Source organism: Patagioenas fasciata, chromosome 2 (genome assembly GCF_037038585.1).
Source record: "Patagioenas fasciata isolate bPatFas1 chromosome 2, bPatFas1.hap1, whole genome shotgun sequence".
NCBI classification, from domain to species: Eukaryota; Metazoa; Chordata; class Aves; order Columbiformes; family Columbidae; genus Patagioenas; species Patagioenas fasciata.
The window spans coordinates 84,990,545-85,011,839 of NC_092521.1; the positions used below are offsets into that span (position 1 = coordinate 84,990,545).

The window sequence follows — 21,295 nt, forward strand, 5'->3', positions numbered from 1 at the left end:
CTGTACTGTCTTCAATGGGCAACAAAATTAGTAGCATAAAACAAGGAAATAAGCACTAAAATATCCTAATTTCACAGATAGCTAAACTAAAGTCATATAAGTAAAGAGAGCCAGATCAGGAATCAACCTCACAATTTAAGAAAAGGAAACAGCATTGATGCAGAGACTGCATAAAACTTCGTTCATATGTGCGAGAGCGCAAAATCATGGACTCCACACAATCCAATATGAATTCAAGCGAAGCCATTTATTACAGACAAGCCTTCTTATATATGCAGTTATTTCTTGATCACACGTCCACCTTCTAAACACGCATTGGCTGATCAGATATTGTCCATGTTCAGGTCTTGTTATGATAGAACTACCTCACTCTCATAACAGGTGTTGTTTTTCAGCCTTCGCGCCGGCCTTGGAGTTGCTTTGTCTAGTTCAGAAATAAATCTCTATCTAACAGAAACCCATCCACACAACAACCTTAAGAAAATTCCTCAAATCTCCCACACATATGCAGCCACCAACTAACATCTCTCCTTTTTCAATAGGCCATTCAGTTGACAACTAGTAACGACAAGGTTCACAGGATAATTCAGATTGAAAGAGACCTCAGGAGGCCTCTAGACAAAACTCCTACTCAAAGTACTTAATCTGAGAGATCAGATCAGATTGACTTCTCAGGGCTTTAACAAGTCTGGTGTTGAGGATGTTAAGGAATGGAGATTGCACAACCTTTCCATGAAGCCTTCTTCCTTGCTGATTGTCCCCAGGGATAAAAAGCTTTTCCTTATATCCAGCTGAAACATCCTATTTCAGGTCACAGAATCACTGCCAGCTCTTTCCCTTCCCTTCCCTTCCCTTCCCTTCCCTTCCCTTCCCTTCCCTTCCCTTCCCTTCCCTTCCCTTCCCTTCCCTTCCCTTCCCTTCCCTTCCCTTCCCTTCCCTTCCCTTCCCTTCCCTTCCCTTCCCTGCCCTTCCCTGCCCTTCCCTGCCCTTCCCTGCCCTTCCCTGCCCTTCCCTGCCCTTCCCTCCCCTCCCCTCCCCTTCCCTTCCCTTCCCTTCCCCTCCCCTCCCTTCCCCTCCATTTTAGCAAATGTAATATATAAGACTATTTACAACAGGACCAAGGTATTTAATAACAGTTGTTTCACTAGATGGCTTTGTGTACAACTAAACAGGTGAGTTTAATTTTTTAATTGAAACAACATAAGTATTTTTTCCTTCAGTTAATGGAAATATTTACTACACATGGAAGAGTTGTGCTATATTAATACAATAAAGGTTGCAGGAATTAGGTTACTAATGCTCTCTAAATCATTATAATATTTAACTATTATAAATCATTATTCAAATCCACCAAATTCAGTTGTGCTATACAAGTAAACAGGTTTGAAACAGGCTTTTTGATTTACAGGAGATTTTAAGCTCATAATTGTTAAAAATTTGACAAATGATTAAATATCAGTTATTTTTGTACACACAAATTATACCTTTTTTGTACTCCACAAAGCATGGCATAGATTTGAAAGTCTACAGAGAACGCTTTATGCACTCCAGCTCTCACTCCAATATGCTTATATTTTGTAAATTTTGAAACTGGAACAGAAGCTTGTCTTAATGTACCGTTTTCCCGATGCTTTCATAAACAATAAAAGTTCTGTGATTTTCATATACATTACATTCCAGCTCCGAGCTAGGATTGATTTTCCTAGTCAGAGGTACATATATGACAACTCTGATCTCTGTTTAAGGACATAAATAGCTTATCTTTAGTCCTTCTGAATATACTTGAGAAGCTTATCCTGTACATAAATCCTGTATTTCAACAGTTATTTCCACATACCAATGAGATACATTTCCATTACTGCTAACAAGTTGCAGTCACAGACCCTTTTGTATCATACCATTGTGTACCAAGACAAAAGGGAAGGTCCATGTCCCAGACAATTTGCCCTTTAAACATAAAGCAAGAGGTAATGTGAGTTTATGAAATGACAGCAACATATACAGAAACAGTAGAATAATAATTACTAGCAAGACAGGCTTGGGTCACTTTTCCTAGCAGTCTAAATTAGACATCAGAGAAATTTTTTATGAGATATAGACTATATATAATATATATATAATGAGATATAGAGTATATATAATATATAATAGACTAGGAATAAGGGACATTTTTAAGAGCAACAAGAAGGGTCTTATAGTAATATTCTACCTAGCTGACATCTAATCTTCTTCCATAATTTTGGCAGCCTAGTCAAGTATGTCAAAAACTTGACTGTTTGTAGTTTGCACACGGAAGCTTAGGGTAGCAGATGTTGGTCAGTTTAGAGTCAAATAAATGTGTATGCATTTGTGTTGGGGAAGGGTCACTGACATTTGCTTCTCCTGATCATCAACAATGTCACACTCTCTGCCTACCCAAAGGACACAGGTCTTTTGCAGCGTGCTGCTTGAGATGAATTTGTAATCACTGTAGTTTAGCACTTTTAATTCTTACTTCCGTTCTCGTGCAGATTGATCCAAGGCTTAAAGATAGCAACTAATATGAGTAGTTACTGGTGATGTTCATTTAGCAAAGTTAGTTGCAGATTTAACTCGTAATGATATCTTTGCTTAGGTCCTAGCTAATTTTACATGCACTCGTATAAATTCAGTTATACTGATAAGGTGATCATGTCTTATCAAACTTAATAGTTTTGGGTTTGTTTTTTTTTTTTTCCCAGAAGGATAATATGATCATTAAAATACAGAGATTAATCCTTTATTTAAAATTACTCTTTAACTACAGCTAAATTATCATTTCATTCAGAGCATTTTATTTATCTCCTTTTAGTAAAAAAAAATTGCACACAGGTAATTTTGAGTAAAGTTTAATGAAGTTCACTGTAAAAAATCCAACTTCATATACAACTCTCACATGAATCTCTTCTTTGTTTGAAGTTAAATCAGGAAAAAGGAAAAAAAAAAAGAAAAATGAAAAATAATCCATTTTCATTTTTAATTTCCAACATTAATCCCAAATAATTTGATGTGTATGTTTTCTTAAAGATCAGAGAAAGAAATATTTATTACATAATCTATGCTTGTATCAGGAAATCCACAGTGTTAAAGTGTTTAAGCTGACCATAGCATTAAGGAATTGAAAAGCTGCCTCCTGCACACAGTCTAGTTCTAGTGTCTGAACTCCTGCAGCTGGCTGAGAGGCACCTCAGTACCTTCAGATGGCCCTGATACCCAAGGGAAGGATGGTAAGATTAGATGAAATATTGATACTAGGATATGGCCTTGCAGAAATCAGACCTTTCAGGTCTATCTATTTCTCTTTAGATTTGTTTGTTTATTTGAAGAATTTCTGAAGCTGTAACTTCATCCAGACTGCTTTACTTAAGCTCCATAGTCAGAAATGCAACAAGTGTTATGAGCAAGAAGTTTTCTTGTTACACATATTTATGTCTTGGCTTCAGAGTTACGTTTTGAAATAAGGAAAGCACATTGCAGCTACAAGGAATCCCCCTTTACAAGTTTATAATTTGCCTTGAATAAGGTATACTCAGAAATGCTAAGTAGGATCTTCAACCTGTTGTTCACCTCAAGAAATGCATAATCAGAATTGTAATGTCTCTTATCCATACAAAACATCCATTATGAGTAGAAAATTCTCAAACAGAAAAAATGTTATTTTTTATTTATTTGCATTTTCTGTTTGTGGAGGAGAAAGAGATTCCATTATCTCTTCTCCCTCCCTTTCCATCTACCCTTAAAAAATATTTGTTTTTCATCACAGAGCCAAATTGTCATATGCACAGCTCAGAGTGAGTCAACTCAAAATGCACACTGAACCCTTAGCAACCTGGAGTGATTGAGAACTGTATTTTTGTAAGTCAGCTGTAACTGCCTTTAAAAAGAAAAACAAAAAAACCACAAGCAGTTTTAAACAAACAAACAAACAAAAACAAACAACAAAACCAACTGTTTCAGGAGTCAAATAGAATGCTGAAATAAAGGTGCAAGCAACACTGCTTTTCCTTAACCCACAAAATCTTACTTCCTTTATTTCTAGCTATTCTTTTTTTCATGATACAGACTTTAAATTATATGTTTCCAACACCTTCCTAATTTTCTGCTTTTTTTCTTTTTAATTTCCTAAAGCTAAAACTGTTTTTGATCATATCCATCTGGCTTATCTCATTATAACTGTCTGATTGGAATTATCTTCCCCATGGCTTTGCTCAGTCCATATATTACTTTGCCTCTGGGAATCTGCGATCTAGTATGGTCACATTCGTTCTTTCTCAGCTTTTTAAATTAGCTTATGAAATTGATTTAGGAATTATATTTTCTTATCATCTGAGAACTGAAGTTGGCTTTATCATACCTCTCACTGAGTTTACACACAAATAGCATCTTTACAGGCTACAATGAATGTAAATACACTCCTTAAGCACTCAGATCTCTTGCATAATAAAACAAACAGAACAATGTGGGTTTGTTTGTTTTCTATGTGAAAGAAACATCTATGAAAATGACAGCAAATATGTGAAGCAGTTTTAAGTAATTATGGTTTGAATGTCAGTTGAATAATGTAATCTATAGTATTTAGGTAAGATTAACATTAATGCCAATACATTTATCACCCTGTTCCCTTAGGACTTCATTCAGAAGTCAAGGGAAAGAAATTCATTGACGTCAATGAACTTTGAATTAGGTTGAGAGTCTTTACTTGCTTTGTCTGCTCTGGTTCCTAAGAAAGTACTTTTTCTTATTCAAAAAAATAAGATCCTTCCTTAGGCTCCAATATTATAGTAATTTCTGATGCAACAGAAAGTAGACTGCATGAACAGAAAGGTTTGTGTTGTAGATCACCTGGTTATTTGCAAAGTTTTTGTGGTTTTTTTTGTTTGTTTGGTTGGTTGGTTGGTTTTTTGTTTGTTTGTTTGTTTTTGTTTTTTGACTGAGCAGTGTGTTGCATGATGGTTTTCCTGTCAAAGTTGTGTATCATATATAAGTACCTCAAATTATCATAAGTAGCAAATTTGAGTAAAGTGTTTGTGACACAAATAACTTGTCTCTTAGAAATGCTAAGTACTCACCTTCTGAAAATCATGGTAGTTTTTAATTTACCTCCAATTTGGTCACTAAAAACCCTCAAACAAAGAAACCAACCAGTCAACAAAGCAATAAAATCCAAGAGCTTAGACTGACAAGTCACTATATATTTCCACAAGACACAGAAGGTATGTCAAATATTAATTGCCATTCACCATCTACATATTACCAGAAATGACAAACTAAGATCCAGCAACTGAACATAAAGAAATACATGCACATATATTGCCACTAGAAACTGAAACAATCTGTACAGAGTCTTGGAAGCATAACTCATATTTTATGGAGCATATCATTGTATTTGGTTGTTTACGAGATAGAGAATGGCATGACAAATGAGGTGTGACACAGCAAGTCAACTTTAAAATAAACCTCTTCTATTTCTGGATCTGCTACTTTGGATTATATCTAAACAAAACATATCCATAGGAATGGAATGATAAAATATTAAATGCATTTGAAATGTCACGGGTTGTGGCAGTTCAGCTAGAGTTAAAGTGAGATGGAGGGAAGTTTGGCTTTCCAGCTACAGAATAGATTTTAGCTAGTTCCTGATTAACTGCACTTTAGAATAGCCTTCAAGAAGCTGAAAATAATTACAACAGTTTATTAAAACAGACTTCAGATCACTTGTTTTCACTGATTCCTCAATACTGAAGACTAGGAATTATTCTTAAACATCTTAATTTTGTAGAATCAGTTTATATATCAACATTATATGGTAAAATTAGAGCTGAGAGAAACTCAATTATTAACTACTGAAGGGTTATATTAAAGCAAAAAAATATCAGGATCAACAGAATAGTTTCGGGTATTTTAAATGATGTGATAAACACTGCCTTTTAGGTTTTTTAAAAAAATCTTATGAAACCCATGACATAAGTGAATTCTACCCCCAAAAACTTTTTTAAATTAGTCCCTCTCATAATGGCTTAAGATACAAGTTATACAACTGAAATGATGATCATGCTATTGGTAAATTAGATTACAACTACAATACTCCTTTAAGAAACCTTAAAGTTACTTTAGGATAGCCCTACTATATTCCATTTGATATGTGAATAGTAATTAGGTTTAAAGATTTCTTTCTCTGCTCACCTGTTTTATTTCTAAAAGCAAATACAGAACATAGCAAGAATGAGTATCAAAGCACAATACTATCCTTCTAATACAAAAATGCCACATCTAAAAACTCATATTTAATTATTAAAAGTGGTTGAATCTCTTAGAAGCTTACTGCCACATCGCTGTAAAAGCTGGCTTGGAGTCCTGACTGTAGGCAATAATAACTCTCTCTCATTAGTAAGAGTAACATCCTAGCAAGTTCTTAACAAAAAGGATATTCAGTAAGTCAGAGACTTACTGAGAGACCTCTGTTGAGAAGTCTCGAGTCAAGACTCTGATCACACTGAGAAACTTGAAAACAGATTTCCCAGTTTTGCAGATAAGTTTCCTGGCCTTTGGGGAAGATAACAACTACCAGAAATATGCCCCATATGCTGCAAAGTGATTTTGCTTTTCTGGGTTACTTTTTTGCTTGTTTGTTTTATTTTGTTTTGAGAATAAGATCAAACTAGCAAGAGATCTCAGGGGAAAGTCAGATACATGTCAAAATGTTGGTTATTTTTGTCTCTTCAATAGAAATACAGACTTAGACAACAGCAGCAATCTTAGCATTCCATTTCCAAAATGTGAAAAGATGTTGTAGAAAAAATGGAGATTCCCTTTCCAAAAGAACAGACAGTGGCAGCACAAGAGGCAATGAGCACAAGTTGATTTAGGAGAAAATCTGTTTGCATATAAGAGGAAACAATCTTCACCATTAGCACAATCAAATGTTAGGATGGGTAGCCCAGAGAAAGGAGTGATGCAATCTCTCCTGCTAGAAATGTTTAAGACTTGGCTTGACAGATGCCTGGGTAACCTTATCTAAGGTCCTCCTTTCAACAGAATGTTATACTAGATGACCACCAGAGGTCCCTTCCAGCCTAAAACTCCCTGTGGTGTTAAGAGAGGTAGCATTTCCTGTCATCCAGGTTAGCTAAGTTCTTAGTGGTCATGGTTTTTATTTTGATGTTTCAGTAGTGGCTCAACTACAATGGCTACAAGAAACTTCAAGACAACTCTAGATCACAAACCTGTTTTAAGACAACATCAACTGTACCTGTTGTCATACTGATGATCAGAAGGATCATGGCTTAATCTTACAAACCTTATTTGACCAATGCCTTACAATCATTACTGTTAGGAAGCTCTTATATTCCTTCTGCCTAACTGCAGTTTAAGACTATTACTTTTTTTCCATTCATTTATGAACACAACTATTATTTTTCTTAATCAGTTTTGAATGTATTTTTTTAATATCTTCCCACTGTCTCTTCTTCAAGCTAAGCAACCACTCTCCATCATTTTTGCCAAGTCTTGGGAAACCGGAGAGGTGCCCAAGGACTGGAGGAAAGCAAATGTCACTCCAGTCTTCAAAAAGGGCAAGAAGGAGGACCCACGTAATTATAGACCGGTCAACCTCACCTCTGTCCCTGGGAAAGTAATGGAACAGCTTATCCTTGGTGTCATCTCAAGGCATATCAGGGATAAGAGGGTTGTTAGGGGCAGTCAGCATGGCTTTACCAAGGGTAAGTCATGCTTGACCAACCTCATAGCCTTTTATGAGAATGTAACAAGGTGGATGGATGATGGCAGAGCGGTGGATGTGGTCTACCTTGACTTCAGTAAAGCCTTTGACACAGTCCCTCACAGCATCCTCACAGCTAAATTGAGGAGGTGTGGTCTAGACAATAGAGTAGTGAGGTGGGTTGCAAACTGGCTTAAAGAGAGAAGCCAGAGAGTGGTGGTCAATGGTGCAGAGTCCAGTTGGAGGCCAGTATCTAGTGGAGTGCCTCAGGGGTCAGTACTGGGGCCAATATTATTCAATATATTCATTAACGATTTGGACGAGGGAATTGAGTGTACTATCAGCAAGTTTGCTGATGACACTAAGCTGGGAGGAGTGGCTGACACGCCAGAAGGCTGTGCTGCCATCCAGCGGGACCTGGACAGGCTGGAGAGTTGGGCGGGGGATAACCTGATGGAATTTAACAAGGGAAAGTGTAGAGTCCTGCATCTGGGCAGGAACAACCCCAGGTTCCAGTATAGGTTGGGGAATGACCTATTAGAGAGCAGTGTAGGGGAAAGGGACCTGGGGGTCCTGGTGGACAGTAGGATGACCATGAGCCAGCACTGTGCCCTTGTGGCCAGGAAGGCTAATGGCATCCTTGGGTGTATTACAAGGGGGGTGGTCAGTAGATCGAAAGAGGTCCTCCTTCCCCTCTACTTCGCCCTGGTGAGACCCCATCTGGAATATTGTGTCCAGTTCTGGGCCCCTCAGTTCAAGAAGGACAGGGAACTGCTGGAGAGAGTCCAGTGTAGGGCAACAAAGATGATTAAGGGAGTGGAGCACCTCCCTTATGAAGAAAGGCTGAGGGAGCTGGGGCTCTTTAGCTTGGAGAAGAGGAGACTGAGGTGTGACCTTATTAATGTTTATAAATATATAAAGGGTGAGTGCCACGAGGATGGAGTCAGGCTCTTCTCAGTGGCAAACAATGATAGGACAAGGGGCAATGGGATCAAGCTGGAACACAAGAGGTTCCACTTAAATTTGAGAAAGAACTTCTTCTCAGTGAGGGTAACAGAGCACTGGAACAGGCTACCCAGGGAGGTTTTGGAGTCTCCTTCGCTGGAGACATTCAAAGCCCGCCTGGACACATTCCTGTGCGACCTCACCTAGGCGTTCCTGCTCCAGCAGGGGGATTGGACTAGATGATCTTTTGAGGTCCCTTCCAATCCCAAACATACTGTGATACTGTGATACTAGACCTAGATGTTTAAAATAGAAAAGCTCACAATTCTCTCTATGGAGCTATCATTAGAGTTTGTACTTAGTGCTTTCCTCTTCCCCATCCCTTCATTGAAATCGTTGTGAATTGAGTACTGCTGTGGAAGTCTGCCCTAAATTTACTAATTGTTCAATGCAATCATTGGATTTTTATGTTAACTCACACTTTTGGGTTTGATGTCAGGACCTTGCAAAGAGATTTTTTTCCTATAGCATAATTTGCTTGTTAGTTTTATCTGTGTATAATGTAGGCAGTCAAAGATGGTTTATGAAGGCTCTGAATTTGGAAATACGTATCAGCTTTTTAATGATAAGGAAACAAAAGGAAACTTAAATGAAAGATTCCTTATATTTTGTTTCTTTGTGACATTTTAAATAACATGTACACAAATTTATCCATTCTTTTTGTTGCTTGGGATTGGGAATAATTAAAAAACCCAAACAAACACACACAACAGCTCATGATCATTCATAAATGTAAACATTATCTAATGGAGTGTTGCAAGTCCAGGATAGAAATATTGCATTAAAGTAATAAACGTTGCAAACAAGTTAATGTGCTGTAGAGCTGAGACTGAAATCATAGTCCAAATGTAAATCCTTGCAGGATATTCATAGCATTAAACTCAATAACTATTAAAATTATTTGTAGGTATTTTAGCCCATCACTAATTCTAGTCTTGTCTGAGGTACAGAAAGTGTGACCTAGATTGAACACTGCAAAGAGAAAGAACACACAAGGGACACAGTTATGTTAGTATTCTAATGAGAAAAGGAAATAGTTAACCAGAGAAGAAACATATTTTTTTTCCACAGTGCAGAAATTGCTCTAAATATGCATAGTAATGTCATTCATCAATGTCTCTTCCATGAAGAAAAAAAACTATTGGTTTATAGTGTTCAAAAATGTTGATGTTTTTCATTACTCAAGAGTAACATAGGGACATATCTATTAATTTTATTACAGATCAGAAAGGGAGGCAACACAAAGCAGACATTTAAATAAGATTAAAGGTCTGAGTTAAACTGCCAGGAGATAAGAAAAGCTCTTAAAAATGACGCTGAGTATTCTTATACACCAATATAAAATACAAAAAAATAAACCCACACTACAATTCTTCATTTCTTGCTTTTGTAATCTAAAGCATACCTGTTTGTATTATATAAACAATATTATTGTTTATGGAGGATTGCAAAAATCCTTTAAAAATGTGGCAACTATATAAAAAAAAAAGCCCATTTATTAAACCGTAGACAGTCACTAGATACTATTTGCAGTGTGTTTATCAAACTGGTAACCCACGTATGTTTACTGTCCATTAGGAGAACACTCTTGCAGCTTATTTTTAGAAAAATTGTCAAATACATCTCTGTCTCAGCACATAGCTTGTGCCGTGGTGAGAGAAATAGTTTTGGGGTCCATTTCTGCAAACTGATGAACATTTGATGCAAGTTGATACAGTTTTGAGTGAAACTTTACAATATTCATGGGTAACAGAAAATATTTTCTTCCTAAAAATACATTAAGTGGGATAATAATTTCCTATTGCCGTTTGTGACACAGTAGAACACACAAGTACAATATTATTAATGCTGAAGCCTATGGTTTATACAAAACTGAAGATTAAGTCAGAGTAATATCTGCAGATCAAATCAAGGTAACCATTCCCAGCTGACTGTTCTGCTTCTCTTCTGAAATTGTTGCAGTAGGTCAAAATCCTAAAGCAATTATGGTAAAGAGAGAAAAATAATAATTTTTAAAAAGGTCTTTTAAAGTAGATGGAAAGATGGTCTAATAATAATTATAAACAAACAACCAAACCAAACCAAACTAAACTAAAACTAAACTAAACTAAACTAAACTAAATGTGGCAGAATGCAAACCCCCCTCTCTCCTCCCCCCCCTCCTCCAGTATGGAGGGAGTAGGCACATCTCCCTCTCTCTGCTACTTGAAGCTAATAGCTTCTTTTGTTTGGCCCAGAGCACCCTGGCCAGGACCATTAGGAGAAGGGATTGCCGAGGCACCAGTGAGCCGCTGGGCACCTGTGGCCGGTGTGGGGGATGTTTGGAGGCTTCAGGGGCACCCCACACACGGTGTGGGGGTGCAGAGAAGCTTCTAGAATGCCTACAGTCAGGTCTGATCAGCCAGTATAAAAACGGGACTCTCGTCGAGACTGGGCCCATTGTCGCTGGTCTCTCGGAGCACGAGGAAGATGCTGCCTCCGAGACCCCCCCATCCCCGGGATGGAGACCCCGCTTGCCTTGCCGCCACGGGTGTGAGTAAAACCCCTCGCAGGACTGCGAGTATATTTATCCTTTCCGTGCACATATGCACGTGTAACTTCCCGTGCTTAATACAAGCACGTATACAATTATTTCCTCGCACAATCGCGAGTGTAACTGTATTTCCTCGCAGAATTGCGAGTGTATTATAAATTTATCCTCGCACAATCGCGAGTGTATTTTCCTCCCGTGCTTCCACATAAGCACGTGTAGTATACTGTGCACATTCGCACGTGTAAGTAAATTAACCCTCGCAGAATTGCGAGTGTATTATAAATTTACCCTCACGGAATCGCGAGCGTACGCTTTACCTTTATCTCTTTAAGAATAATCCCGCACCGTGTTCAGGCAAGTGTGTACTCCTCTGGGACTCGGGGATGGTTCCGGCATTGTTTTGGGTGAAACCACGTGCATGCACTCTGTGGACCGCCTGTTGTACCAGTTGCTACCCCTTAATAATTTTCCTCAACTGATACCCGAACCTATATTTAAGTCACTTTTGGAGTGCTAAAACCCTGTTTCTCACCGGTTTAATAAAAGTTGTTTTGGACCCTGTTGTCCCTTAAATTAGCCTCGGGGTGCCTCCGTGACACTAAAATATCATAAAAATCGACAACAACAAAAAAAACCCACAAAACTGTAGCTTGTCAATACTTTTACTGTGTACTGTGCAGTACCAAAAGTACTACTTTAAAGCCTGTTCCAACTGAAATTTGTGTAAAAAAACTGTAGATTACCTTCTTCAGTTCTGATATTCTATCTAATTCTGTTTTAGCATTAAACATGAGACATCACCCTCTTTTCATCCCCCTGCCCCTCACTCCATACCAAGATTTTAACATTTTTTCCCCTTAAGAACCGCATACCCAGAATGAGAAACGGAAGATTGCAAATGAGCATAAAACCATACCAATATATTCTTGATACATCAAACTCTAAAGCAACTTTTCACCATTGGAGGTATAGGTAAGTAATATCATACAAGTTATTGCAATAAGATGGCAGGGATGATGTCTGAAGGTGTATTATAACTCCCTTTCTTGAAAACAGGTCAGCATTCAAAAATTTAGGAACATCTTTGATGCTAATCATGGTTCAGGTCTTATAAAGTAATATTTTATTAACTGCTAAAGCTCATTATATTTTAGACAGATAAAATCTGATGTTTTAAGTTAAGAACTTTAGACAACAAGGTTTAGTTTTAAATTGAGTGTTAATTTTTAATCACTATAAACAAATTCCTTCCAAGCAGACCATATAATGCCTAACCTATTTCTGCAGAATTAGGATAACAGTCTGTATGTTCAATGCCTTCCAAAGGGGAAGTAACAAAAAGGATACATGGTCTCCAAAAAGATTGTTTTTCAAGTAATCTAATCCACTAGTATATAGAGTAATCAGGCTGGAAGAGTCTTGCTATACCTTGGAAATAATTTAAATATCATGCTTCTGTTCAGCCATACACATTAGTCTTCCTGAATAGTGGAAAAAGTACGATGTCAAATGCAGAGCTGGAGAATATTCAGAAACAAACTGATATTTGGCTAGTAATAAGCAGTACTGAAACTCTGTAAGAAATGCAGCATTGACTGTGAAGACTTGTAGGGAGGAATTCTTTCTGTAATCCAAACCATATAGTCCCCATACATTCCATGCAAGAATCTCAGCAAAATATACTGTCCAGAAGCAAGCTCCAAAATGCCTTTGATCAGTGAGTGACGTGACAACGATACACACTATTAAAAAAAAAAAAAAAGAAAAAAAAAAGTCTTGCTCAAGAGTGCTAGTCATGATCACAAGGTGAAAAGGGGTTAGGGAGAAAGGAAAAAGAAAATAATGTAAACAGAGGACAATCAAATTACTTATGACCCAGCAGTTCTCCTCCAGTGAAAAATTCTACTCTTGATAGACCCCCAGATACTGTACAGCTGAAAAAAACCCAATGTGTTTAATACTCATTAATGCATTTTCACAATCTCAATACATTAATACTAATCAAATAAATGATTAATCTCTCTTCCCCAAGCTGAACATACTCTGTGACAGTAAACTTTCTTGTTGACCCACCTCTGCTGCTCTTAATGCATGCACTGAGGAAGTGCAGCTAGTCTCTGGATCAAGCCACGCTGTGATCCTCCAGGAATTGTTGCTTGGAGATGCTGTGCTTGCAAGTTGCATGGAAAATACTTTTACCTCCTCTCTTATGCGTCCAGAAATACCTAGAGGGAAAAGATACAGAGTGAAAATGAAACAGAAGTTTATCACCTGACAAAGACAATAAGAACGCTCTCAAACCAAGAGTTTTTTGAAAAGTTTGGAGACAAGTATAGCAAACTTGGAAGGAGTGATAATAACCATGTAGGTTCCACAAAAACAAACAGAGCCAAAACAAAACATAAACTGCTTCAATCTTGTGTCCTCTACTTATCTTCTGCTATATGTATCACCTTTTTTGATCAGATTAGAACAATTAGCAATCACTATTAAACCAAACCACTTCTCATAAGAGCAATCGATATAGATTGTAAAATTTAGTCTAATTTTCACTTGTCTTTCTATCCAGAAAGTCTTTTAATTTAAAGAATCTGTGGCTTTGTTTTCAAATTCAGTATTCTACTTTTGAGTTGCATTTCCTAGTTTTGAATTCTAATAATATGAAGTTTATTAGTGTGGTATGTATACCATTACCATATTATATGTAAGCTTCTTATATATGCAGTATTAATATTTCATATATATTACTCTAATATGACAGTATTACGCATTAATCTCTTTTAAGAAGAGTATGTTACAGCCACACTTGTTCACTTTGTGTTATTTTACTTTGAAAGTAAATTAGAACAATTATCGCCTCTAGTCCAGTTTTGCTACTCATCCCAGTTCATTGATTGCTTGGTAGCTGAATGGATTACTTAAAAATCCCATATCATTAAAGAAATTAAGCCACAATAAAAGAATGTTGTCTTTTATTTCACATATGCAACTTTACTTGAGATTGCTGGAAGTTTTGGAAATAACTAAAGGTAACCTTTAATCCGGTTGTCACAAAATTACTTCATAGTACCTGGTAAACTCACAGCTACATGAAGATTTCTGGATGCTTCTTGAAAAGTTGGTGAGCTATCATCTATAAAGCAAATTATTTGAATGATCAATTAATTAGCATTATATAGTAGTACAGTAGACATTGAATTTGTAACCTGAAATTCAATAGAAAGTTAGTTACCTTTTTAACCATCCAGTTACAGAACAAAAACAACAACAACAAAAGTTTCAGCCCAGAAGTTGCAAAGAAGGAAGGGAAAGAAATAATAATACAACTTCTACACTGATAAGACACCAAGAACAAAATTGCTTCCATGGACAAAATTAATCATTGCATATTTGTTTGAAAATTATTATTCTTTCAATAAGCAATAGTTAATCTCCTCTCAGTTTTTATCAAGATGCGATGTATTTTGTATTATGAAACCTAGCTGTCCTTTCTGTAGTCTCTTTTAAAGTCTCGTATCAGTCATACTGCATTTAATAAATTTTCCTTGTCCTGCCCTGATTGATATTATCTTTGTACATTAAACTGCTCATAACACCTAATAGTTAATAAACAGACCACAACCTGGAACCAAAGAAATCTGTAACATTACCACAACAGAAAGATGTGACATATATCAAGCTGTCAGAATATTCATTAAACTTTTTTATAAAGGGCTCTATACAAAGTCAGTAAAGTCTTTTCATTTCCATGAAAATCTTAATGTCAGGTAATGACCCTGAGAACCTGTGACAAAATTCATCTTCATCAGTCTTTAAGAACAAGTAAATTATAAATGCATATTCCCAAGGACCTGCTCAGCAGTATTCCCTGGTCTCATACAGCAGATGGACTAGTGTTTAGCCATCATTTTTGGTGTCTGGCAATCATTTCAGGTGTCAAACACAATGCTGTAGTGTAAGAATGTCAGGCCAATAGGTTCTAAGCTATTTAAAGATTTTTGGTTTTTTGTTCGTTTTCTTGATTACATCTATTGGCATCAGTTTTCTCCTTCCTTTCTACTAGCCCAAACCAAAATCTTCTCCATCACTTTTTCTTTTTCCTTTTTCAGTGTTATCATGCTCAAAGCATATGGATTAGATAAGAAAAAACAATCTCAAAATACCAATAGGTACCAGATTTTTCAGTGAATTTTAAAACAGAGTTGCACAGAAAATGTTACTATCTTAAACTAATATTTTTCCCTACTGTACTTTTGCTCATCATAATCAATCACTGATTTATTTTGATCACTGTCTTTATAAATACAAAATACATGCAACTATTGACCCTGGACAGCTAAAAATCTACTCATGAGAAGCAATAAAAATGACCCTATAATTTAGAAAACTTGAAAAAAATCAGGAGAAAACACATTTATATAAGTGAGGTGCTTGAATCACTAGAGAGTTGGGTAGCTGAATGGTTTCTAGCCTTGATTTAACAAGGATGAAGCCAGAAACAATGTTGAAACTTTAACAGTTCCAACTAACATAACGAGAAACAAGATTGCCTCATGTAAAATTCATGTTATTCTGTGTAAAGAAAAAGCTCATACGTTAGGAAGAGATCTGCAGGACTGGTACTACTCACTCCCATTTCAGGCTTCTTGAGTAGGTGAGTAGGCTGCAGGTAAAGAAACAGTTACACACAAACACAAATAGGACCTCTAGTAATTGATTTTTCCAAATCTTTGTGTGTAAATGCAGCACATACAGAAAAGATCAAAAAGTAAAAAAAAAAACAAAAAAAAAACAAAACAAAAAAAAAAAAAAACAAACAAACAAAAAAAAACCAAAGTAACCTGAAATTATTTATAAGAAGCAAATATTAAAAAAATAAAATAAATTAAAAAAAAAAAAAAAGAAAGGTCAATTTCTGGATGTTCTTCCACAATAAAAATCTCAAAAACAGTGTACATCAACCATCTGCTGAGAACCGGATCTCTTTGACAAATATAATTTAAGGAATTTGACCAAAGAGTTCCAGCTACTTAATATATTCTAAAGTTGTTGCCAATACAATGAATAAAGTTCAGTTAAAGGTATATCAAATATGTTAGACACTCATTTTGCAATCAGAACAAGAAAAAGATACATTTCTTCTGAAAAAGTTTGTCTCCCTTTCCCAAGCATCTCTCTGTTCACAAAGCAGAATTCATTTGGTATATGCCGTGCTTTAATAAAAATAAACTATAGCCTGCTTAACAAAAGAACGTGAACAATTTTCCTTTAATAAAGAAGTTCATGGTAAGATTTTTCAAAAACTGCTCTGGTACTTACAGTCTTTATAGTCCTTGAAAAACTAACCTATTTTATGATTTATTGTTCCTCTGAAGGGCCTCTTGCTCATGAAAATTAAAGGCAATTTCCACTGATAATAAAATTTACTATAGAACTACATTAAATGCCATTTCTGTTTCAAGGTAAGAGCCAACATCCAAGTTCCAGCACGGTCTTACATGAACTTTGTAGTTCCTCCTTCTGTGGCTTCAGATACAGTGCAGTTTGAGACAAGAGCCTGACAAAGAGAAATACACTATTAATGTTACCTGTCATGACAATTTGTATGAGCTTTCATTCTTTAAACAACAACAACAAAAACCAACAAAAACAAAATCACAGCTATTCCAATTAATCTAAGAGCATTTCCAGCACCTGCTGAAGGTGACATTCTATTTTGAGGTAACATTGTTGGATTCACTTGCCTGAACATTAGTACCCAAGTGTCTTTTTAGACACCTTAAAGTAACTGAGCATATTTGCATTAGACTCACAGGAACTATATTTTGAAGAATAAATTTTTCTTCTTCTTAAATGAAAAAGGAAAGAAGATTGTATGAAGTTCACTTGTCTGGATACAGATGTCTAGCTCCTCTTCAGGATAATCCACCTGATCTTCAGTTCTTCCAGAGCAGTGCAAACTATCATACCTGTCAGCTCGTTCAGATGTCTCAGAAGTTTGTTACTAGAAGCCAATGTCTTAGTGACATAATTTTTTTAAAATCTTCATGAAAATAAAGGAACATTGAACTATTTGAAATACTAACTAGCCAAATATTAGAGCTTAACTGAAATGTATGTCATTAAAAAAATTTGAAGTGTATTGAATGGTTATAGATTTCATGTTTTCATTCCTTGCAGTTTTGATTATTGTCATGGAGGCACCCCAAAGTCAGTTTTAGGCAGACAACAAGTTCCAAAACAGACTTTATTCTAGTTAGAAAAGTATAGCAAATAAACTGACTAAAACAGGTTTTATACTCCAACAACATAAAATACAGATTTGGATATTGGTTGAGGAGATTATCGGTGTATGACTACATAAAAATAATGAGGATCCACAACATGCACACATACACTCACAAGGAACAAAACTAGAGGCCTCTCATTCAAGGGTACCCAGAAGAAATAATCACTTGCTTGGGTTAGGCAGGGACTCATTCAAGGATATATCCAACAGAGAAAAATAACCACTCACCACAAGAGGAGCTGAGGCGGTCTCAATCCTGGGAAGTCCCCTTAGATGGCATCCCAGTGTAAGTGAAGGACTCCAGTTCACACAGTTGCTGCTCCGAGAAGACCACTCAAAGGGTGGTCTTCAGTGGGGACCCAATTTTATAACCTCATCAGATCTGGCTGTGGGCATTATAACAGAGTCCGGAAGCTTCTCAGCTTTTCTGGGCACCTACTTTTTTGAGGACTCTGTCAATTGACTGAGGGTCTGACCTCTCCTCTGCCCTCCAGCTTGGTGGAAGTGAAGTCAGCCTGTCCCAGGTTGGGGGAGGACAGTGACTGTCAGCATGTCAGCAACCCTAGGTGTGTACATGGAGACAGGCACAGTGGAGCACAAAAGGGGCTAAAGAGCCTGCAGCTGCCCTATTGAAGGCTCCTGATCTCATCTGGGGGATTTGCAACTGCCACAATTACATATTAGCATCAGAAATAAGAAAGGAGAAAGTAAAACTTTAGGCTGTGTGATTCCGGTCAATCAAAACTGAGAAATTTTGGTCTTTCTATTCTATAGCTCTGTCTCTGAGCCAATAGTTTTCTAAGGAAGTCATAATATTGTTTCGTCTAAGTCATACACCTGAAAATAAAATTTTCTGTTAGGATTTTAATGCTTCTTTCTTATTATCTGTTTTTCTTGCTTAAACAATATCACTTACAACACCTGTCCACTTCCTTTACCGATGGCTAACTGTAATATCTAGCACACTTCAGTAACGTCACTCCCCATACTTCCATCCATATATTTTTTCATGTCTTTCCCACTGTTTTCATGCAAGTAGAAAGCTGCTGTGAGAATCCTGAATAAGTAAGCCTAATAAGGATGAAAAAAGGTCCTTTTATTGCTCTGAGTGGGGTGCAATAAAAGATTACAACATATAAAAGCAAAGTAAAGGCTAGAGAAAAGCTGACGAACATGTATTTGAAAAATGTATATTTAAGACTGACACAGATTAGGACAGTTTTATCTTTACTGCAGCTTTATTAACTTTACTGTAGTTACAGCAGAGACTCAGCTATTGTAACACAACCCACATATATTGGTTTTTTTTAATATCTGGGTTTCTTTAAAGGTATCATTATTTTGTAGCTTACTGTGACTGTGAGCCCTGAAGGATGAATCCTTACAGGAATTTAATAGTGATCCATCTACACAACACTGCTTCAGCAGAAATCATCCTGAAATTGAAAACTCATGCTGTTGTATAGAATTTAGTGGCTCCTTTTTCATCCTTTCTGTTGTGTTTAAGTAGCTAAATAAGTGAAGCAAGTTATCTTTTTATAACTTCATGAAAAAACACTTTGCCTTTTTCTGACTCCCCACAGTTCATGAAAGAAAATACTCACAACAAGATGACTAAAATTCAATACAATATTCCAGGTACAACTGAAAACAAGCAAGGTAAATGAGGCGTAATTACAAAGTCTTCTGTTTTGGCTGACAACGAAAAGGAAACTTCCAACCTGTGGAAATACAGGATTCCCCCAAAGTCTTCCAATAGCAAGTAAAAATAAACAACTATACTGCCATTTCAGACAAAGACTTTGATCAATTTGTTGAAAGGGTTATGAAACATGGCTGCAAGACCAATCTCCATAGTCTGGACAACCTTATATAAGTCCCAAATAGTATTTTTTTAAGGCTATTTGAAGAGAAGAACAAATAAGTATAATATAAACATAACTTGTCTATACTTTTCTCCTCCTTCCACTTCAAGTAATGTTTTCTAATGACATACCTATGCAATGTTCTAAACATGTTATGGTAAAAAATTGTTGGGTATACATCATACATACACAGTGGATGTCACGTTGTAATTTTGTTCTTTGCACTTCTCTTTACAGAGAAGAATCTCCATAAATAAATGTTTCCTAGAATGAAATTAAATTACTAAAATCTTTATCTCATTTAAATGCAGAATCATATCCTAACACTTCAAGCCTGCAGATGTTTAGTTTTGAAATGAAGCCATTCGCCTATAAAGTGTGATCAGTTTACATATGTTGTTATAGTTTAGTCATTGTTTGACTTGATATCTGACACAAATGAGTCTTTTTTTCCCCTTCTAACCTTTTTTTTTTTTGTTTAATTATTTTTATGATAACATCATCATGACAAAATCATTCCCTGCTCGTGCTATCCTTTCCTTTCATGGTTCTTTGAGAAGCATTAACACCCCTTGAATTTTCCTCTTTTTATATGAAGATTGAATATCCAACTGTTACCTTAATTAAGTCTGCCACAGGCAAGGAACTGGCTTTATGTACCTGCAGAGAGAACTTTCATGGTGTTTTAATGACTATAGATTGAGCAAGGTGACTCAAGTCCTGATGCAAGCCAAAGCTTAGCTCAAATGAGTGTCAGAGCTGTCAATTTCCAATTAGGAGACTTGTTTGTCTCTTGTGACAGTGAACCACCACAAATTACATGCTTTAGCACTGTTGGTTAATCTTTTGCCACCTGACAGATAGAAGTAAATCAGTTGACTTATGTTAATCTTTTACAGGAAGTGGGAATTATTTCAATCTTGGCACAGTTTTGCATCTGTGAGGACAGCATTAGGAGACATCACAACAGCAACCTGTTATTTATAGATAAGATGTCATCTGAAGAGTGTATGTGGGGTGGAATGAGTGGCAAGGAACACAGGGAAAAGGAAAGGCATTATTCAACCCTTTCTCAAAAGCTTTCCTGCTTGAGGAGAAAGCTTCTGATTGTTCATATCTTGTATATTTTATGTTTTTACAAAGCTGAATAAAATTTTGGCAAAATCTAGTTGTTATCATGTGTATATATAGAAGAACTGCATAGAGGTCTCCTGAATAGATGTTTCATGGTTTATACCTAGCAACAGTATCAGTGAGTAATAACTAAGTACACCTTTACAAAAAATAAGAAAATAAATTTGGCAGTACCAAAAAAAAAAAAAAAAAAAGGTATGAATTCTGGAAAAATGGAGAATGAGTTTCTTCATAAATAAAATTACTGAATAGTATTTAAAACTTGTGAAATATCTATTAATATCTTTTCTATGCAACTTTAAAAAAACAAATTGATGGTATGAACCTTGGACTAGTCCCTGGTAAAATCTGTCAACCTAAGAACAAACTGCACTTCAAAGCATGAGAAGAATGACTCCCAGTTTGCTTTTTTTAGTTTTTCCCTTTTAATACAACTGTATAATAACTGGGAGAACAGTTTGGATTTCCATGGTACTTAATTGTTTTCCTAGTGACTGTTCTTTCCACAGAATAAGTACATAATAATGCAAGTGCCATAATTGCATTAAATTATTTGATGGATATGGGCTTTCAAACACTTCTATTTAGCTCAATCTCATGTGATATCATATAATTTATATATATAAAAAAGGTAACAGGATCACTATTTAAATTCTTTCACACTTAAGCTCAAAGTTAAATTTCTAAAGTTCATGGCAGGACTTCAAAATTTGGTAAGGAAAAATGCTTCAGGA

At 36.2% G+C, this 21,295-nt stretch overlaps 1 long non-coding RNA gene across 1 annotated transcript; it reads left to right on the forward strand.

Annotated features, from left to right (window-relative positions):
• The first annotated feature begins 11,064 nt into the window (after positions 1-11,064).
• Positions 11,065-20,466, forward strand: LOC139827397 (uncharacterized). Its single transcript, XR_011737929.1, has 3 exons — positions 11,065-11,272; positions 12,136-12,245; positions 20,327-20,466. It is a non-coding gene; the product is annotated as an uncharacterized lncRNA (long non-coding RNA).
• Positions 20,467-21,295: the final 829 nt, after the last annotated feature.